We start from the raw sequence: 18,855 nt of genomic DNA on the forward strand, positions 1-18,855 counted from the left end.
ACAACGAATTTGGTTCTAAGATTTGTAGCAACTATGGTTCTAAGATGGAAACACAAATAGTTATAGGGTGCACTGAATCTATGAGAAAAATTAAATCATTTGCTTCAAAAACATGTACAACCACAATAAATATTCAAACCAGAAGAAAATATAACCCATGGAATGTTGGTTCATCCATTCATCTATTTCATGATGGATGAATACTTATCGAGTGACTACTATGTGTCAGATACTATTTTAGTTCTGGGGATACATCTGTGCAAAGAATAAAATTCTGGCCTTATGTAATTAAGGAAGAGAGATGACAAATAAATGATGTTTTAGTACGTGTGGGGCTGCTAAGTCCTAAGAGGGGGAAATGGTAAGGGGGATAGAGGTACCAAGATGGAGTGCATGGAATGGTCATGAAAGGCTTCACTGACCAGATGACATGTGAACAGAGAACCGAAGGAAGTGAGGTGATTAGCTGTGCAAAAATCTGGAACGTTCTAGAAGCAGTAAATGGCAAGGACACTGGTCTGGGAACATGTTTAGAGTTTTTGAAAGTAGGAAGCTGGGGAGGTGCAGTCAGAGAGGTACTATGGATCTTGCATGATGTAACAGTCACAACATGTTCACATCATCTGATCAAGGCATATTTTCCCCTAGGTGATGCTGAACGCACTTGACAAATTTCACTCGTTGGTTTTTCTTTTTCTCTACTCTACTTAGACCACTGCATTGGTATAACATAAATGAGTCCTTAACAGGATTTGGGTTTCCTAATCTCAATGCATTTCTTAATCACTTCTTAGAGACTTTAGATATTTATATATATTTTAAAGTTGAGTTTTTTAATGTTTATTTTTGAGGGAGACAGAGTGCGAGTGGGGGAGGGGCAGAGAGTGAGGGAGACACAGAATCCGAAGCAGACTCCAGGTTCTGAGCTGTCAGCACAGAGCCCGAAGTGGGGTTCAAACCCATGAATGGTGAGATCATGACCTGAGCAAAAGTCAGACGCTTGACTGAGCCACCCAGGTGCCCCTAAAGTTGAGTTTTATTATTAATTTTCAGATATTTAAGTACAAGTATGTACTTAATAAAACATTTAATTTGGAAAGAGATCTTGGTTCGGATCCTGACTCGGAAGCTGACTTTCTGTAACCATGGAGGAGCCACAATTACCGAGTCTCAATTACTCTACAGTAAAGAAATACACGTTCGAGGCACCTGCGTGGCTCAGTCAGGTATGCGTCCGACTTCGGCTCAGGTCATGATCTCACTGTTCATGGGTTCGAGCCCCAAATTGGAATTCGTGCTGACAGTGCAGAGCCTGCTTGGGATTCTCTCTCTCTCTCTGCTCCTCCCTGACTCATGCTCTCTCTGTCTCTCAAAATTAATAAACTAAAAAAAAAAAAAGAAATACGTGTTCTTCACAGTATCCATCTTCTCTGCCCCATAAAGCTGTTCTAGGGATCGAAGAAGATGATGAATCTCAAAGTATGTTGAGACTTGAGTTTAAGACCGTTACTTCTTCTGATCTGCTTCCCCTATTCGATAAACCTGTGCCAGATATTTTGCTAGGGTCTAGATATAGTGATAAATTGTGGTGTCTGCTCTCAGGGAGAATATAGCCTAATAGAAGAAATAAAGAAACTTCTAGCAATGAAAAGCATTCTGGATGCTAAGAAGATGGAGAAGGACAGTCTGTGTAGGAGAGGATTCGAAGTGAAGGTTGGGAACACTTCTCAGAGGTGAGCTGAATCCTAAAGAACCAGGAAGAATTGTTAGAAACGTTAGGAGAGGAAGGGCAGTGCAGGCATAGGGACCAGAGCGTGCAAATGATTGTGGGGTCAGAGGACGTAGTACTTCTCATTTATTTTTTCTTATGGTAGGGAATGTGAACAGTATGACTGAAGGATATTGAGGCTGAGGAAGAAAGAAGGTGTTTATGGAGATGTGTAATCAGTAAGAGATTTCATTCTTCAATAGTGTCAAGATTCCAGATGGGAAGAGGTGTTCCATGGCAAAACTTGCTTGTTGGAGAAATCATTCTGGCAGCAATACGAAAGATGAGAGGGTGGTGAGGCTGAGGGATGGAGACTCGTTAGAAGACTTACAGAGATTCAGGCAAGAGAAGAGGGGGTGAACTCAGTGGAAAGGGGAAAGAGGAATGATAGAGATGTATAGGTAGGACTGTCCTTGGTGCCATCTGTTGAGCTGGAATGGGGTAGAAAGAGTGATAAGCCTCAATGCAGCATTTCCCAGCTTAAAATTTGCACAGTTAAGTGGATTTGGTACTCTAAACTTGAAGCTTCTTAGAGAGACCGGTAGCTTTTTGGAAAATCATATCCAGAGAGTGTTATCAACTAATTGGGGTCAACCTTTAGAGAATTATTTAATGGCAGGTTTTAAAACCCTGTTCTTTTACTGTTATCAGTGAGGTACATAGAAATATATATATATATAAAATATATATACAGTCAGCACAGAGCTCAATATATAAATATTTATAAACATATATATATATTTCTATGTACTTCACTGATATATATGTATATACATGTATATGTATATGATATATATATACCTCACTGTATATATATGTATGTGTATATGTATATATATATATATATATATTTTTTTTTTTTTTTTTTAAGTAGGCTATACACCCCATGTAGAGCTTGAACAACTCCAGGATCAAGAGTCGCACATTATACTGACTGAGCCAGCCACGGGGCTCTCCAGGTATGTAGAAATTTTTAAATATTTATTTATTTAGAGGGCACAAGTGAGCTAGGGGCAGGGAAAGAGAGAGAGAGAGAGAGAGAGACGGAGCTCACCTGAAGCGGGGCTCATGTATTTTTTCCTTGAAGCATGGCTTGTGTTCACCTGGTGTGGGACTTGAACTCATGAACCACAGGATCATGATCTGAGTCAAAGTCAGATGCTTAACTGACTGAGCCACCCAAGCACCCCTCATTTTTTTTTTAAATCAACTTGTAGTTGACCATGTCTCAATGATACAGCCAGAAAAGTGTAAGTCGGAGATTTGATTCAGGATTATTTTTAATGTTTTGCATGAAGGGGACTGAAATAAGATAAAATTTAAAACAACAACAACAACAGCAACAAATGTACAACCCATCAGAGCTTGCACAAGTAGAGGTTAATAAAAATCTAGATTGTTAATACTATCAGATAGTATTAGTTAATATTTATATAGTGCTCTTGATTTTTGAGTACTTTCAAGTGTATTTTCTTTCTTTCTTTCTCTTTCTTTCTTTCTTTCTTTCTTCCTTTCGAGACAGAGACAGCATGAGCAAGGAAGGGGCAGAGAGAGAGGGAGACAGAGAATCCCAAGCAGGATCTGAAGTCAGCACAGAGCTCAACAGCTAGAACTCAGGAACCATGAGATCATGACCTGAGCCAAAATCAAGAGTCTGATGCTTAATCTACTGAGCCACCAAGGTGCCCCTCAAATATATTTTCTTTCTTTTCCTTTTTTTAATGTTTATTTATTTATGAGAGAGAGAGAGCAAGAGAGAGTGAGAGAATGTGATAAGGAGAGGGACAGAGAGAGAGGGAGACACAGAATCTGAAGCAGGCTCCAAGGCTCTGAGCTGTCTGCACAGAGCCCGGCCCGGAGCTTGAACCCACAGACCGTGAGATCATGACCTGAGCCAAAGTCGGACACCCAACCGACTGAGCCACCCAGGCGCCCCTCAGAGAGCTCACCTGCAGTAGAGAAGCCTCTAGAGAACTAAAGAACCTCAGTGTGTAAATGTATTGTACCCATATTACATTGCCCCTACCTTCTTTCTGTTCAGGTACCCCTTTCTGTTTGATATGCTATCGGTCCTCAACAAACTGGTCCCCTATTTCAGTTATCTGTGACCCGCGTTTCTTTACCAGAACTTGTATTAAGTGTTAGTATCCAATTTGGAATTACTTCAGCTGTGTATTTTCTTCAGTGTTTCCTGTGATTATAAATGCCACGTGGGCAGGTCATAGAACTACTTCTGTTTATGCTACGTCCCTAGAAGAGAGCCCAGAATGTATTTAGACAGTATGTGCTAATGACCGATTACCTACTAATGACAGTTTTGTTTCCACTTATTCCTTCGCGATTTCCCAGCAAAGGCTTGAGGTGGAGATTATCCCAGGAGAGGACTCATCAAGCTCAAATTGTCCTCGAATCCGGACTATTGCGAGCACCGACGAAGGCTGCTGCTATGAGGTCGGACATGAGGTGGCGCTGTTGCGCTTTATCATGACTTTTTTTTTTTTTTTTTTTACCTGGGCTGCCGTCTCCTTCACAACGGACCATGTAGCGATCTCTAGAGGAGGAACACAGTAAGCAGACCAGCAGCAAGTGCAGCTTTTACAGCTTCGGCAGAGGTTTCCTGCTGGCTGGTGCACGGTGAGTCCCGGAAACCTCAGTTGCCCGCAGACTTCCCCTTGTGGGGAGCCCGCCCCAACTCCATCCTTTGCGGGCAGCCACGCCCCACAGTGGGAAGGAGGGACTGAAAAGCATTTCCTTGAGGCTGGCACACCTTGTCACATCCAAACCGATCATTTTCTAACCCCCCTGGCTGGGCCGGTTCCATCTGAGAGCAGAGTGGCCGGAGGAGGGACACGGTAGTGAACTGGGGTTCAGGGGTAGGGGGGGTGGGAGGTGGATAGCTTGGGCGTTTGGGAGGGAAAGGGGGGAGAAGGCCAAGAGTGGGAAGGTTGTGAGAGGCGGTTCGAATTTTATCTGAACGGGCAATGATCACCAGGTGAACGAACATGTATTTCTTTGGAAGGAACATCTTGTGGATTTTGACTTTTATGTTTTTATGATTGTACGATGTGATATGCTGTTCCGTGTTGACCGGATTTTTGCTTTCTTCTGAATTTGTCTTCTCTTTTTCTGTGTCTCTTTCCCTCCTACCTACCTGTCAATGTCATCCCCATTTGTCTCCTTTTTCCCGTTCATTTCTTTTTTGAAAAAAGATTTTTTAACATTTATTATTGAGAGACAGAGAGACACAGAGCACGAGCAGGGAAGGGGTAGAGAAAGGGGGAGACACAGAATCTGAAGCAGGGTCCAGGCTCCGAGCTGTCAGCACAGTGCCCAACGCCGGGCTCGAACTCACCAACCCTGAGACTGTGATCTGAGCTGAAGTCCCTCGCTTAACTGACTGAGCCACCCAGGCGACCCTTTGGTTTCTGTGACTGTGGCGTCTTTCTGTTATGAATCCCCATGCCATCTGAGTTTCTCAGACGTTTCAGACCAAGCTTTCTTCTTGCTACTTAGTGAGAACCATCAGTGGTTGTGGAAATCAAGCACCAGAGCTCCTGTAATGTGCAGCTCACACACACAGTGAAATGCACCTGGAAATGGTGACTTCGACCTGATTGACCCTCCTCAGTACTCCTAACACTCAGCGAGGGGCCATCTGGGTCTTTCAGTGAGACATGGGGAGATACCATTGATCCTTGAACATCCCGGGTTTAAGTTAGGTGGGTCCACTTATGCATGGATTTTTTCAATAAGTACAGTACAGTACTGTAAATGTGTTTTCTCTTCCTTATGATTTTCTTAATGGTGCTTTCTTTTCTTTAGCTGACTTCATTCTAAGAATCCACTGTATAATACGTATGATATGCAAAATATCGTATGCATACAGTGTTGCTCGATTGTTTATGTTATTGGTAAGGTCGACTGTAGGCTATTAGTAGTTAAGTTTTGGGGGAGTCAGAAGTTTTACCTCTGTTTTCTGCTGCACAGGGGATCGGTGTCGCTAAACCCTGTGTTGTTCAAGGGTCAACTCTACGGGCATACTTTGGAGATATTGTGGGTTTGCCTTCAGACCACTGCATTAAAGTGGAATTAATATTGGAATGAAGTGAGTCAGATGAAATTTTTGGTTTTCCAGTGCAAACAAAAGTTATGTTTAGTCTGTACTGTAGCCCGTTAAGTGTGTAATATGCCTACAAAAGTCATGTGTATACCTTAATTAAAAATTCTTTCTTTCTTTCTTTCTTTCTTTCTTTCTTTCTTTCTTTCTTTCAAAATGTTGATTTATTTTTGAGAGACAGAGACAGAGTGTGAGCAGGAGAGGGGCAGAGAGAGAAGGAGACACAGAATCTGAAGCAGGTGCCAGGCTTTGAGCTGTCAGCACAGAACCTGACGCGGGGCTCGAACTTAACCGCGAAATCACAACCTGAGCTGAAGTTGGAAGCTTAACTGAGTGAGCCACCCAGGCGCCCCCCCAAATACTTTTTTTTTCTAAAAAAGGCTGTCATCTGAGCTTCCAGAGAGTCATAATCGTTGATGGCAGACCACTGTAACGAATACAATAATAATAAAAAAGTTTGAAATATTGTGAGAATTAGCCAAAATGTGACCCAGAGACACGAAATGAACAAGTGTTCTTGAAAAAAAAATGCAAAGTTGCTACAAACCTGCCATTTGCAACAAAACAAAACAAAACAACCTGCAATACCTGTGAAGCGCAATAAAACAAAATGCTTTAGGACCACACGCCTGTGTTGCTTCTGTGAAAATCATACACTCTTTCTTTAGTGCCTTCACTATTAGCTTGCTAGGGCTGCTCTAACAAATGGCCACAAATCGAGTGGCTTAAGCAACAGAAATGTATTGTCTCACAGTTCTGGAGGCTGAAAGTCTAAAATCAACAGCCATGTTGCTTCTCTCTGAGCGCTGGGAGGGAAGGATCTATTCCAGACCCTTTTCTTTGGCTTGTAGATGGCTGTCTTTATGTTGGTATGGCATTCTCCCTGCATATGAGTCTGTCTTCAAATTTCTTTCTTTTTATTTATTTATGTATTTATAATGTTTATTTTGAGAGCACGTGTGCGTAATTGCAAGTGGGGGAGGGGCAGAGAGAGGGAGAAAGAGAGAGTCCCAAGAAGGTTCCGAGCCACCTTTTGAGACAAAGAGAGGGAGAGAGACAATCCCAAGCAGGCTCTGTGCTGTTAGTGGAGAGCCCGAGGCAGGGCTTGAACCCACAAACCGTGAGATCATGACCTGAGCCAAAACCAAGAGACCAACGCTCAACCGAGCCACCCAGGTGTCTCCAAATTTCCCCCTTTTTAAAGGACATTGGTCATATTGGATTAGTGCCCACTTTAATGACCTCCTTTTATGTCTCTATTCCCTCTGTTAAAGACTATTTCCAAGTAAGGTCACGATCTGCGGTATTGGAAGCTAGGACTTCAGTGTATGAACTTTGGGGTGCACACTTCGATCTGTAACAGTTCCTTGTTCTTTCATTATGTACATACTCAGAGTGAGTTGAGTGTCACATAGGGAGTTTTGTGATTCTACGGCTCTGTTTTATTTTTTTTTTAATTTTTTTAATGTTTATTTCTGAGACAGAGAGAGACAGAGCATGAATGGGGGAGGGTCAGAGAGAGAGGGAGACACAGAATCTGAAGCAGGCTCCAGGCTCTGAGCTGTCAGCACAGAGCCCGATGCGGGGCTCGAACTCACAGACTGTGAGATCAGGACCTGAGCCGAAGTCTGAAGCTCAACCGACTGAGCCACCCAGGCGCCCCACTACGGCTCTGTTTTAAACTGAGGGTGTTAGTTTCCTATTGCTGCAGTAACAAATCACCCCACATTTGGTGGCTTAAACCAACACATGTTTTTCTCTTACAGTTCTGGAAGTCAGAAGTCCAAAAGGGGTTTGCATGCCTTCTGGAGGCTCTAGGAGAGAATCCCTTTGCTTGCCTTTTTTTCAGCTTCTAGAGACTGCTTGCATTCCTTGGCTCAGGACTCTCTTCCTCTATCTTCAAAGCCACGTCAAGTGTTTCTCACAGTTCATTTGCCGGCAGTGACACTTGTGCCTTTTTCTTCCATATTCAGGGTCTTTATGATTACATCAGACTCACGGGCTAATCTAGAATAATCTCCTCATTTTAAGGTCAGTGGGTTAATTCCATCTGCAATCTTAATTTCCTTTTGCTATTCTAACACTATTAAAAACTAACATATTCGGGGCACCTGGGTGGCTCAGTCGGTTAAGCATCCGACTTTGGCTCAGGTCATGATCTTGCCGTTCCCGAGTTTGAGCCCCACATCAGGCGCTGTGCTGACAGCTCAGAGCCTGGAGCCTGTTTCAGATTCTGTGTCTCCCTATCTCGCTCTGCCCTTCCCCCACTCACTCTTTGTCTCTCTCTCAAAAATAAATAAACATTAGGGGCGCCTGGGTGTGCAGTCGGTTAAGCGTCCGACTTCAGCCAGGTCACGATCTCGCGGTCCGTGAGTTCGAGCCCCGCGTCAGGCTCTGGGCTGATGGCTCGGAGCCTGGAGCCTGTTTCTGATTCTGTGTCTCCCTCTCTCTCTGCCCCTCCCCCGTTCATGCTCTGTCTCTCTCTGTCCCAAAAATAAATAAAAAACGTTGAAAAAAAAATTAAAAAAAATAATAAATAAACATTAAAAAATTTAAAAAAAGAAACTAATATATTCATAGTTCTGGAGATTTGGACATAGATGTGTTTGAGGGGCCACTGACAGCCACACTGAGCTTTGAATAACTGGGTTTTCTTTATTGGGTTTATTGTCCTGTTTTCACTCTGAGGGATCAGTGTTTTGCTTGCTATGTGTAGCAAGGAACTTTATATCCCTTTTATAAGAGAAAACCAGCATCCTGTCTAGTGATAGAGCTAAAAATGTGTTCCCATTGAGCAGAAACCTGGGTAGCATGATGCTTCTATCGAATACTATTAAAAACGACTCCCCATCCCTTGTACTTTTAGCATTACAGCTTAATTCTTTATACCCAATTAATTTGTATAGGTTATTTTTTTGATAAAAGTGTCTTTCTAGGGGCGCGTAGGTGGCTCCAGGCAGTTAAGCGTCCCGACTCTTGGTTTCAGCTCAGGCTATGATCTCACAGTTCGTGGGTTCAAGCCCCTCCCTGGGCTCTGCGCTCAGTCTCTTTGCCTCTCAAAATAAATAAATAAACTTAAAAATAATTTCTTTCAGCTCCAATGTTATTTTTATAGGTGAATTTAGCTGTGTATTTATCGAACAGCCGTATGAATTTTGACATGTGGGCGGACGCTGCTTTAGGCAGAAGAGACATAGCAATGCAGAAAGGAGCTGGGGTCCTTAAATTCTTGTTGTTGTGAAGGTGTCCCTCTCACTCCCTTCTCGTCCTTCCCCCGGTCTCAATTCCCCACCACATCCCTGGCTTTAGATGTGGCTACTGCTCTGTGCCTATGTCTGGGCTGTACTAACGAAGGACCTAAGGAAGGAAATTGCCATGCCCTCAAGGAAACTACCAACTGTTTGGGAAGAAGCAGATAATAATAAGCAAGCCAATGAAGCACTGAGTCAGCTGGTTCAATGCTCTATATTAGCATATCACCTCTTGGACATGGTTTCTAACTGGGAAAAATGAAAGTAGAAGGGAATGAGCACACACATACCAAAAAAAAAAAAAAAAAAAGTGGCTGCTTGCACAGACATCAGCGTAGACCGGAATGAGTCCTGTCCCGAGTCCAGGGACCTGAAATCTGGTTTAAGCTCTTGCACTCTTTTTGCAAGCAAAGAACAAGGGACTTACTTCAGTGTCCTTCATTATTATTATTATTTCGTTATTATTATTGTTATTATTTCTTCTCTTAACAAATGAAGGGTTGAGGTAGACTGGGAAACCTCCGGGGAGTCTTCCAGGCTTAAAACAAAATGAGTCTTTTATTTTTGAATTTCTCACAATTTCTCTGAGTTTCTGAAGCAGAATAATAATGAGGGGACAGGTTCGAATTCAGCTGGGGAGATGGTCACCTCTGGGCCAGAAAGGAAACTGGGGATGGGGTGCAGGGGTTTCTATCCATCCCTTGACTTCAGCCTCCTTTCCTGAAGGTACTCTTACCCGCTCAGCTCAGGTGGCCTTCACTACTTTTCTCCTGTCTACAAGGCCAGCTGAATTGGGCGGTGTAGATTCCTGCCGCCTCATGTTGTGAACGCCATTTCCTAAGGGTGAGTTTTCAGGGAACGGAAGGATCTCCCTAGGCTCATGCCTCCTTTAACCCTCATCAGTCTCTGTTGTGGCCCGACTTCTAAGAATCGTCGCCACCCACAACTCAGCCAACCATCAAGTCAATACAGCTAATTCTCAGTAATGGCCATGATCAAATCAACTTGAAGACAGTGATTGCATGTTTCAAACCTGCACTTTTAAGATTTTTATGAACTAAATTACTGGCAAGAATTATAAATGAGAAAGGAAACCTGTTTTAATTTTCCTTCTGTTATAGCCTCAGCCATAGTAAACTGCCCCATCAGTATATATTTGTAGAGCAGTGGTTTTCAATGTTGGCAGGTAACAAAATAGAAATATGGTGCTATTTCCAGAATACTGATCTAAATTAAAATTATGACATGTATATAATTCTAGGCTCTGTCAGAAATCTACTAAGAACAAATTGTAGCAGATGCTGTAGGGTAAGGAAAAAAAATATGTTTCAAACTGTACATTGTGGCCATAGGTAAATTTCAATAATACACATTTACACAAAATACACAATACACAATACACAATTACATTTACACAAAATACACAATACACAATTACATTTACACAAAATACACAATACACAATTACACAAAATACACAAAATAATACTCATATTTTAAGCCAATTAGCTTTCTAGAGAACTCTTCCAAGTTATTAGCTTGTGTCTCATCAGGTTTTTTTTTGTTTTTGTTTTTTTAGTGTTTATTTATTTTTGACACAGAGAGAGAGAGACAGAGCATGAGCAGGGGAGGGGCAGAGAGAGGAGGAGACACAGAATCTGAAGCAGGCTCCAGGCTCCGAGCTGTCAGCACAGAGCCCAATGCAGGGCTCGAACTCACAGACCGTGAGATCATGACCCGAGCTGAAGCCAGACGCTCAACCGACTGAGCCACCCAGGTGCCCCATTGTCTCATCAGTTTTGAGTGATTTAGCCAAATGCACTGTATTGTTGGGTAAATGCAGAGTTTTGTGTTGAACAACTCTAGGAGACACCATTTATTTTCTATTCATATTATGCTATCAACTCAATGTTGAAAAACATCTGCCAAAGACGATAATTTGGAGTTTGGAGAAATTGATCCCAAGCTCTTCTTTTCTGACAGAACTCTCTATCCAAGCCACCCCCGGTTTGTGTCCTTTGGGTCAACTTCTCCAAAGTCCCTCTTACGTCAGATGGGGCTGTCTTGCCTAAGTGCTCAGTCCAGGCCTCAATCTAGTGCTCCTTCTGGCCAGTTAGAGACTAAAGCAGCAGGAAAGGACTTGATTTATCTGAGTAGTAGAAGTGACAGGCTTGCTTCTGGTTCAAGGAAGGAGGAGGAGGCGTAAGAGAATGCCAAATATTTACCTCCATTACCTTGTTTTCCATCAGATACATAATCAGATTCCACAAATCCAGCCAGTCTGGTCTGAAGCTGTCCTGCGTCCTACCTCTGTGGTCCTTCCTCGTAGGTCTCCATGCCCGATTCCTTTAGCGTTGCTGGGGGCTGATCATTAAGTGTGCGTCAAAATGAATTCCGGCAGAGGAAGAAGAAAGAAGCAGAGTATCCCCTAAAATATTCATAAAGCCTGGAAGTGCCAACAATTAAAAACACAGCCAGAATGGGAAGTCTCGAGTCTTCAACTTGGGGCATGCATGGGGTAGAGATTTCCAGAGGCTCGTCCAGACACATAAAGAGCCCAAAGACCTGTCAGGCAGAAGAAACTATGAAAGCGTATGCACATTATGAACTGTACAAACTGGGATCTTTTTCCTTACCCTCATCCCTCCAAACCCCAACTGGAAAAAAGGGGGATCAAATATCCAGCCAGCCTTATGAAGGGTGGAAAATTGTAGGGAAGGAGCACTAGGTGGAGATTCAAGACACATGAGAGTAGTCTTAGCCTGAGTGTTAACTGGCTGTTGGAAGATACCTCAAACTGTGCCTGAGTTTGCTCATCCATAAGTTATGGAGCTGAGGGGTTTTTTTTGTTGTTGAGTTCAAAGGGCTCTCCCGGTTGTTTAGGATTCTGTGGCATCGGTGGAGCACGTGTTGCATTTCAGAGTGTGCTTGTCAGGCAGAATAAGCAATGGAAGGCAGGGTTGCTGTTTTCATTGTTTCTGTAGCAGCGAGTATGGCCCAGAGGAAACAGCAGTGGTTACTTAATTTGCAGCATGGGAATAGAATGGCTTTTGGGGGGCGCCTGGATGGCTCAGTGGGTTAAGTGTCCAACTGCAGCTCAGGTCATGATCTCACACTCCGTGAGTTCGAGCCCCGCGTCGGGCTCTGTGCTGACAACTTGGAGCCTGGAGCCTGCTTCAGATTCTGTGTCTCCTCCTCTCTCTGCCCCTCCCCTGCTCATGCTCTGTCTCTCTCGGTCTCAAAAATAAATAAAAACATTAAAAAAAATGGCTTTTTGATATTGAGAGTCGAGATTGTTGTATCTTCCTCCCTTCTTGAAGCCCAGCCATCTCTGCTACCACCAAGTGACCTTGATTTCACTCCTTGTCCTTGTCCTTGTCCTCACCCACATTCCACTCTTAGGATGAGTTAATAATGGATTCATGATGAAGGGGTTTCATATCCAATTAGGTCTCTGATTTATCTTCTGACCCTAAGCGAGTCCCCTTTTCACTCAGACCTTAGTTTCCACATAATGGAGTTGCTAAGGTAGCCATGGATTATTCTGAACTGGTTTTCTATTATAAAAATGAAGATGGGGCACCTGGCACTTAACTCACTTGATTAAGCGTCCGACTTCAGCTCAGGTCATGATCTCGCGGTTTGTGGGTTTGAGCCCCACGTCTGGCTCTGTGCTGACAGCTTGGAGCCTGGAGCCTGCTTCAGATTCTGTGTCTCCCTCTCTCTCTGCCCCTCCCCTGCTCACGCTCTCTCTCTGTCTCAAAAATAAATAAACATCAAAAAAAATTTTTTTTTTAATGAAGATGGGGCACCTGAGTGGCTCAGTCGGGTAGGCGTCTGACTCTTGATTTTGGCTCAGGTTATGATCTCATGGTTTGTCAGTTCGAGCCTCGTGTCGGGCTCTGCACAGACGGAATGGAGCCTGCATGGGATTCGCTCTCCATTTCTCTCTCTGCCCCTCTCCCACTTGTATGTTCTCTCTCTCTCTCAGAATGAATAAACTTTAAAATCTATCTATCGATATATATAGATATATATCTATATAACTATATAACTATCTATATAACTATATATAACTATATATCTATATAACTATATCTATCTATCTATCGATATATAGGTATATATCTGTATAACTATATAACTATCTATATAACTATATCTATATAACGATCTATAGATAGTTATCTATCGATCGATATATACATGTCTATATATATCGATCGATAGATAACTTTGAGAAATATACTAACTCTATAGGATTGGGAAGAAAGAAATATTAATAAGCCAAATGTGACTTTATAATTATCTGTAAAGCATCACTTCTTCGGCACATCACATTTATCTTTCCAAGTCTGCTCTCCTTGGGCTGATATTGAAATTGATTATTTTTAATTCACTGAGTTAGCACTGACCATGGAATGGAGGCAAGCTGACTTCAAAACCAAAGTATGAGCTTACGTTATCTACAAACAGATGGGCAATAAAGATTTGATAGTATCAGCAAGGTTGCAGGTTGTGGGTTTATAGGTATTCAAAAACTATGTGAGATAAGTCACTCACCAAAAGGAGTTGAACGCTGGGCTAGAACTCTCTGTGCTAGATGGAGGTCCTTATAGTTTTACATGTGAGTTACAGGATTTAATAGTGGTATTAGGGACTGCTCCTTTGCGCCTTTCATTTAAGCTCAATCAATAACATTTTGGGTGCCCAGGGAACAGTGTTCTCTATAGGTTTGATGTGAAGAAGCATTTATGGATAGGAATTTAGAGATGTGACTCTGGGTACCAGAGTCCCACCAAATTCATGGCAATGTGAGGAATCAGATGAACTCGGGCCCGTCAAAGAAAATAAACTGGGTGCTGATGCTAAGAACTACAAAATGTGCTCTATAGTGTGTGCCTTTATCCAAACATGAGGAGGATCAGAAGTGGCCTTTTAGTATGCTATGGTACCATATATAAATAGCATGCTTGGCCAGACTCTAGGAGGCATGTATTGTCCAACCTGTTCTAGAATGGATCTTCTCAGAGACAGAGCATTCTGTGACATTGCCGAATCATACACAAATTCTGGTTTAACCTTTAGAGGCCATGGAACTGTTTGTCATCATCAACAACAAATGAGACTTGCACACTGAAAACTACAAAATATCATTGAAAAAATTAAAGAGGATCTAAGAAGACTTAATATCGTTAAGATGGTAGTACCCTCTCAATTGATCTGTACAGTCAATGTAATCTCTACCCCAATTTTTTTTACAGAAATGGCCAAGCTGATTCTAAAATGCACATCGTAACATAAGTGTCTTAAAATATCCAAAACAGTCAAAAAGAGAACAAAGATGGAGGAGTCATGTCTAATGATTTAAAAACTCACTAAGTTTTTTTTTTTTTTAATTTTTAATGTTTATTTACTTTTGAGAGACAGAGCATGAACGGGAGGGGCAGAGAGAGAGGGAGACACAGAATCCAAAACAAGCTCCAGGCTCCGAGCTGTCAGCACAGAGCCCCACGCGGGGCTCGAGTTCACGAACCGTGTGATCATGATTTGAGCCCTAGTCAGATGCTTAACTAACTGAGCCACCCAGGTGCCCCTAAAAACTCACTAAGTTTTAAAACTAAGTAATTAAGACTGTGTACTATTGGCATAAAGATAGACATATAGACCAATGGAACAGAATTGAGGGTCCTGAAATAAACTCATACCTATGGCCATTTGATTTTCTTTTTTATTAAAAAAATTTTTTTTTTAATTATTTTTCTTTATTTTTGAGAGGCAGAGAGACACAGTGTGTGTGGGGGAAGGGCAGAGAGAGAGGGAGACACAGAATCCAAAGCAGGTTCCAGGCTCTGAGCTGTCAGCACAGAGCCCGATGCGGGGCCCAAACTCATGAACCATGAGATCATGACCAGAGCCAAAGTTGGATGGATGCTCAACCGACTGAGCCACCCAGCCGCCCGGGCCATTTGACTTTCTATATAGTGCCAACACAATTCATTGTGCAGATGCACTGGATATTAACATGCAAAAGAATGAAATTGATTGCCTACTTCACAACATTTGCAGAAATTAACTCAAAATAGGTCAAAGATCTAAATGTAAGATCTAAAATCATTATTCAGCCATAAAAATGAATGAAGTACTGATTTATGCTATAACATGGATGGGATGGTTAATTTTTTTTTAAAAATTTTAATGTTTTTATTTATTTTTGAGAGAGAGAGAGAGAGAGAGAGCAAGCAGGGGAGGGGCAGAGAGAGAGGGAGACGCAGAATCTGAAGCAGGCTCCAGGCTCTGAGCTGTCAGTACGGAGCTGATGTGGGGCCTGAACTCATGAACTGTGAGATCATGACCTGAGCCGAAGCCGGACGCTAACTGACTGAGCCAGCCAGGTGCCCCAGGATGGTTAGTTTTATGTGTCAGTTTGACTGGGCTGAGGAATGTCCAGATGTTGAGGAAACATGATTTCTGGGTGCCTCTGTGAGGATGTTTCTGGAAAAGATTAGCATTTGAATCAGTGGACTGAGTAAAGGAGATCTGCCCTTGCCAGTGTGGGTGGACATTATCCAGCCTGCTGAGGGCTTGAGGAAAGCAAAAAGATGGAGGAAGGGTGAATTTTCTCTCTCTTGAGATGGGACACCCATCTTCTGCCCTCCACCATCGGAACTCCTGGTTCTCCGGCCCTTGGGCTCTAGGACTTACGCCCATGGTCCCCCGCTCTCAGGCCTTCAGCCTCACACTGAATTGTACTACCAGCTTTCCTGATTTTCCAGCTTGCAGACAGCAGGTTGGGGGACTTCTCGGCCTCTGTAATCTCATGAGCTAATTCCCATAATAAATGTCCTCCTATATATTTGTCTATATATCTACATCTTTATATCTTATTCGTTCAGTTTCTCTAGAGAACTCTGATTAATACAATGGGTGATCTTAAATGCATGCTAAGTGAAAGAAACCAGACACAAAGCTACAGATTGTATGATTCAATTCGTATGAAATGTTCAAAATAGGTAAATCCAGAGACAGAAAATAGGTGATTGCCAGGCGCTGGGGAGAGTGGGCATTGGGGAGTGACTACTATTGGTACAGATTTCTTGGAGGGGATGATGAAAATATTCTAAAATTAGATAGCAGTGATGGTTGTACGATTTTGTGACTATAAAAACCACTGATAATACACTTTAAAAAGGGTGAGTTCTTGGGGCCCCTGGGTGGCTCAGTTGGTTAAGTGTTGGACTTCAGCTCAGGTCATGATCTCACGGTTTGTGAGTTGTAACCCCACATCGGGCTCTGTGCTGGCAGCTCAGAGCTTGGAGCCTGCTTTGGATTCTGTGACTCCCCCTCTCTCTGCCTCTCCGCTGCTCACACTCTGTCTCTCTTTGTCTCTCAAAAATTAAATAAACGTGAAAACAAATTTTTTTAAAGGGTGAGTTCTCTGGTATGTGAATTATATCTCAGTCAAAAAGAAAGCAATATTGAACGTAATTCTAATTTTGAAAAAAAAAAAAAAAAGAAAAAGGAAAGAAAAGAAAAGAAAAAAAAGGTTTTCCAGAATCTGCTAGGAAGATGATATAATGTCAGAAAATGGATTCCAAAGCCATACAACCTGGGAGTTCCAAATCCCTGTTACTAGCTGAGTGGTCCAGAGCAAGTTACTTTACGTCTCTGTGACCCAGAGGTCATTGGTGCCATTGTAACTATATGCCTACTAGGCTGTAATGGGAAGCAAAAACCAGCATGAAGGAAGCTGTGCTGCAGGTAAGTGACGGTTAAAGAGGGGCAGAGCAGGGCAGGGTCCAAAGCAGATTGCTTCATTGGTTTATTGTCTGAACTCTGCTCCAGGCTGACTCACGGAAAGACACTGGGTGTAGTGGAAAAGGAGGAAGAGATAATATGGATCCAAGATACCATATCTATATTTAACCTTTCCTGGCCCTGGAAAAGATCCAGAACTATGTTAGGAGAGACACATAGAGGAGGGCACCAGAGCCAGGGATGATGAAAAGTATTGGATAAATTTTTTGTTGCTCAGTTTAAATAAATATTAGACAAAAATGTTGAGGGTTTTCCTCTGGTTTCAGACAATAAACTTAAGATTTTGTTCTCTTGTCCTGTCTCTACTGGGACCTTGCTTCATCTTTCAATTGAAAATGAGATCAGACAGGGGCACTTGGGTGGCTCAGTCAGTTAAGTATCTGACTCTTGACTTAGTCTCAGGTCATGAGCTCATGGTTTGTGAGTTCAAGCCCCGCATTGGGCTCTGTGCAGAAAGCATGGAGCCTGCCTGGGATTCTCTCTCTGTCTCTCTCTGTCCCTCTCCTGCTCATGCACTCTCTCTCTCTCAAAATAAATAAATAACCTTTTAACAACAAAAAAAAAAGATCAAACAAATCTTTAAAGTTCATGTCACTGCCACATTTTTATTCCCAGGACAGATCAAGAAGCTAGGACAGTGGCAGGTGTTTGTAGCAAGATTCACATTCTTTTGTTTTTTTAATTAATTAATTAATTAATTAATCAAAGTTTTATTTAATTGTAGTTAGTTAACATATTTGCAATATTGGTTTCAGGAGTAAAATTCAGTGATTCATCACTTAAATACAACACCCAGTGTTCATCATAACAAGAGCCCTCCCTAATACCCATCACCCATCTAGCCCATCCCCCTCCCACCTCCCTCCATTGACCCTCAGTTTGTTCCCTATCTTCAAGAGTCTCTTACTGTGTTTCTCTCTCTCTCTCTTTCCTCCTCCCATGTGTTCATCTGTTTTGTTTCTTAAACTCTACATATGCATGAAATCATATGGTATTTGTCTTTCTCTGATTTATTTCGCTTAGTGTAATACATCTAGCTCCATCCACGTTATTGCAAATGGCAAGATTTCATTCTTTTTGACCACATCCCTTTGTTTTAAACTGCTTTCTGCATCTTTGTAAGATGCACTTCCCATTCATGACTTTTCTTTAGATCTCACTCTTTCTGTCAACATACAGCAAAGAAGGACTATATTACATAGCCATTTTGAGGGAATGATAGAAAGGTGTCACATTTCTTACTTAAAAAAAAAATAGAGAAAACTCTGTTGTTCACCTTTCCTCTGGTTTTACACTTCTGAATTCCCTTCTTTATGTGAGTATATGTTATATATCCTTGGTTTCATCATCGTTTTCCTTTCTTGGATTCTAAATAAATAATTATAATGCCTTGTATTTTTACTCTATATATTTCATGGTGTTTTACATACAAACCTCAGACCAAGACATGTTAATTAGCTTGCTTAAGGTCACACACAAGATGGTGCTAACCCAGTGTCATAACTGAGATCTCACGTCTCCTTTGCCTGTATTAGGAGAGGATTCTTTCTTTTCATTCTACATTTCTCCTAGAACTTTCCATTGAGAAATAATCTAGGTGAGGAAAATATAACCAATTCCAGGGCAGAAGGCAGCTGAAGCCAACATGAAGATCAGTGCTGGGGCCTCATTATACTGGAGTCCATGCTAGTGTAGAAATAGTGTTATTTAAAGTTCATTTGATCACAGGGTTTCCTCCAAAGTGCATCTCATATCTGCATTAATCTCTGTCTTCCTCAAAATCACTGGTATTGATATATGAGAGGAGAAAGAGTATGATTAGCAAATGATAGAGCAATAAGTTAGTAGAACTGGCTTGAAATTCTCTGAAATACCAAAACCTTAACACCAGCTTAACAGAT

At 42.1% G+C, this 18,855-nt stretch overlaps 1 protein-coding gene across 2 annotated transcripts in view; it reads left to right on the top strand.

Annotated features, from left to right (window-relative positions):
- Positions 1–4,324: 4,324 nt before the first annotated feature.
- The window catches only part of STYK1 (serine/threonine/tyrosine kinase 1), a 45,060-nt gene continuing 30,529 nt past the window's right edge, over positions 4,325–18,855 (top strand). Inside the window, exon 1 of one of the 2 annotated variants that reach the window (XM_019451966.2) lies at positions 4,325–4,402. The gene's annotated coding sequence lies outside the window, so the exon portion shown is untranslated. Of the gene's footprint in view, positions 4,403–4,446; positions 4,621–18,855 lie in introns of those variants that run through there. The other variant, XM_019451965.2, reaches the window with a different exon arrangement.

This window comes from Panthera pardus, unplaced genomic scaffold, assembly GCF_024362965.1.
Source record: "Panthera pardus isolate Hobbes unplaced genomic scaffold, ASM2436296v1 HiC_scaffold_6, whole genome shotgun sequence".
In the NCBI taxonomy this organism is placed as follows: domain Eukaryota; kingdom Metazoa; phylum Chordata; class Mammalia; order Carnivora; family Felidae; genus Panthera; species Panthera pardus.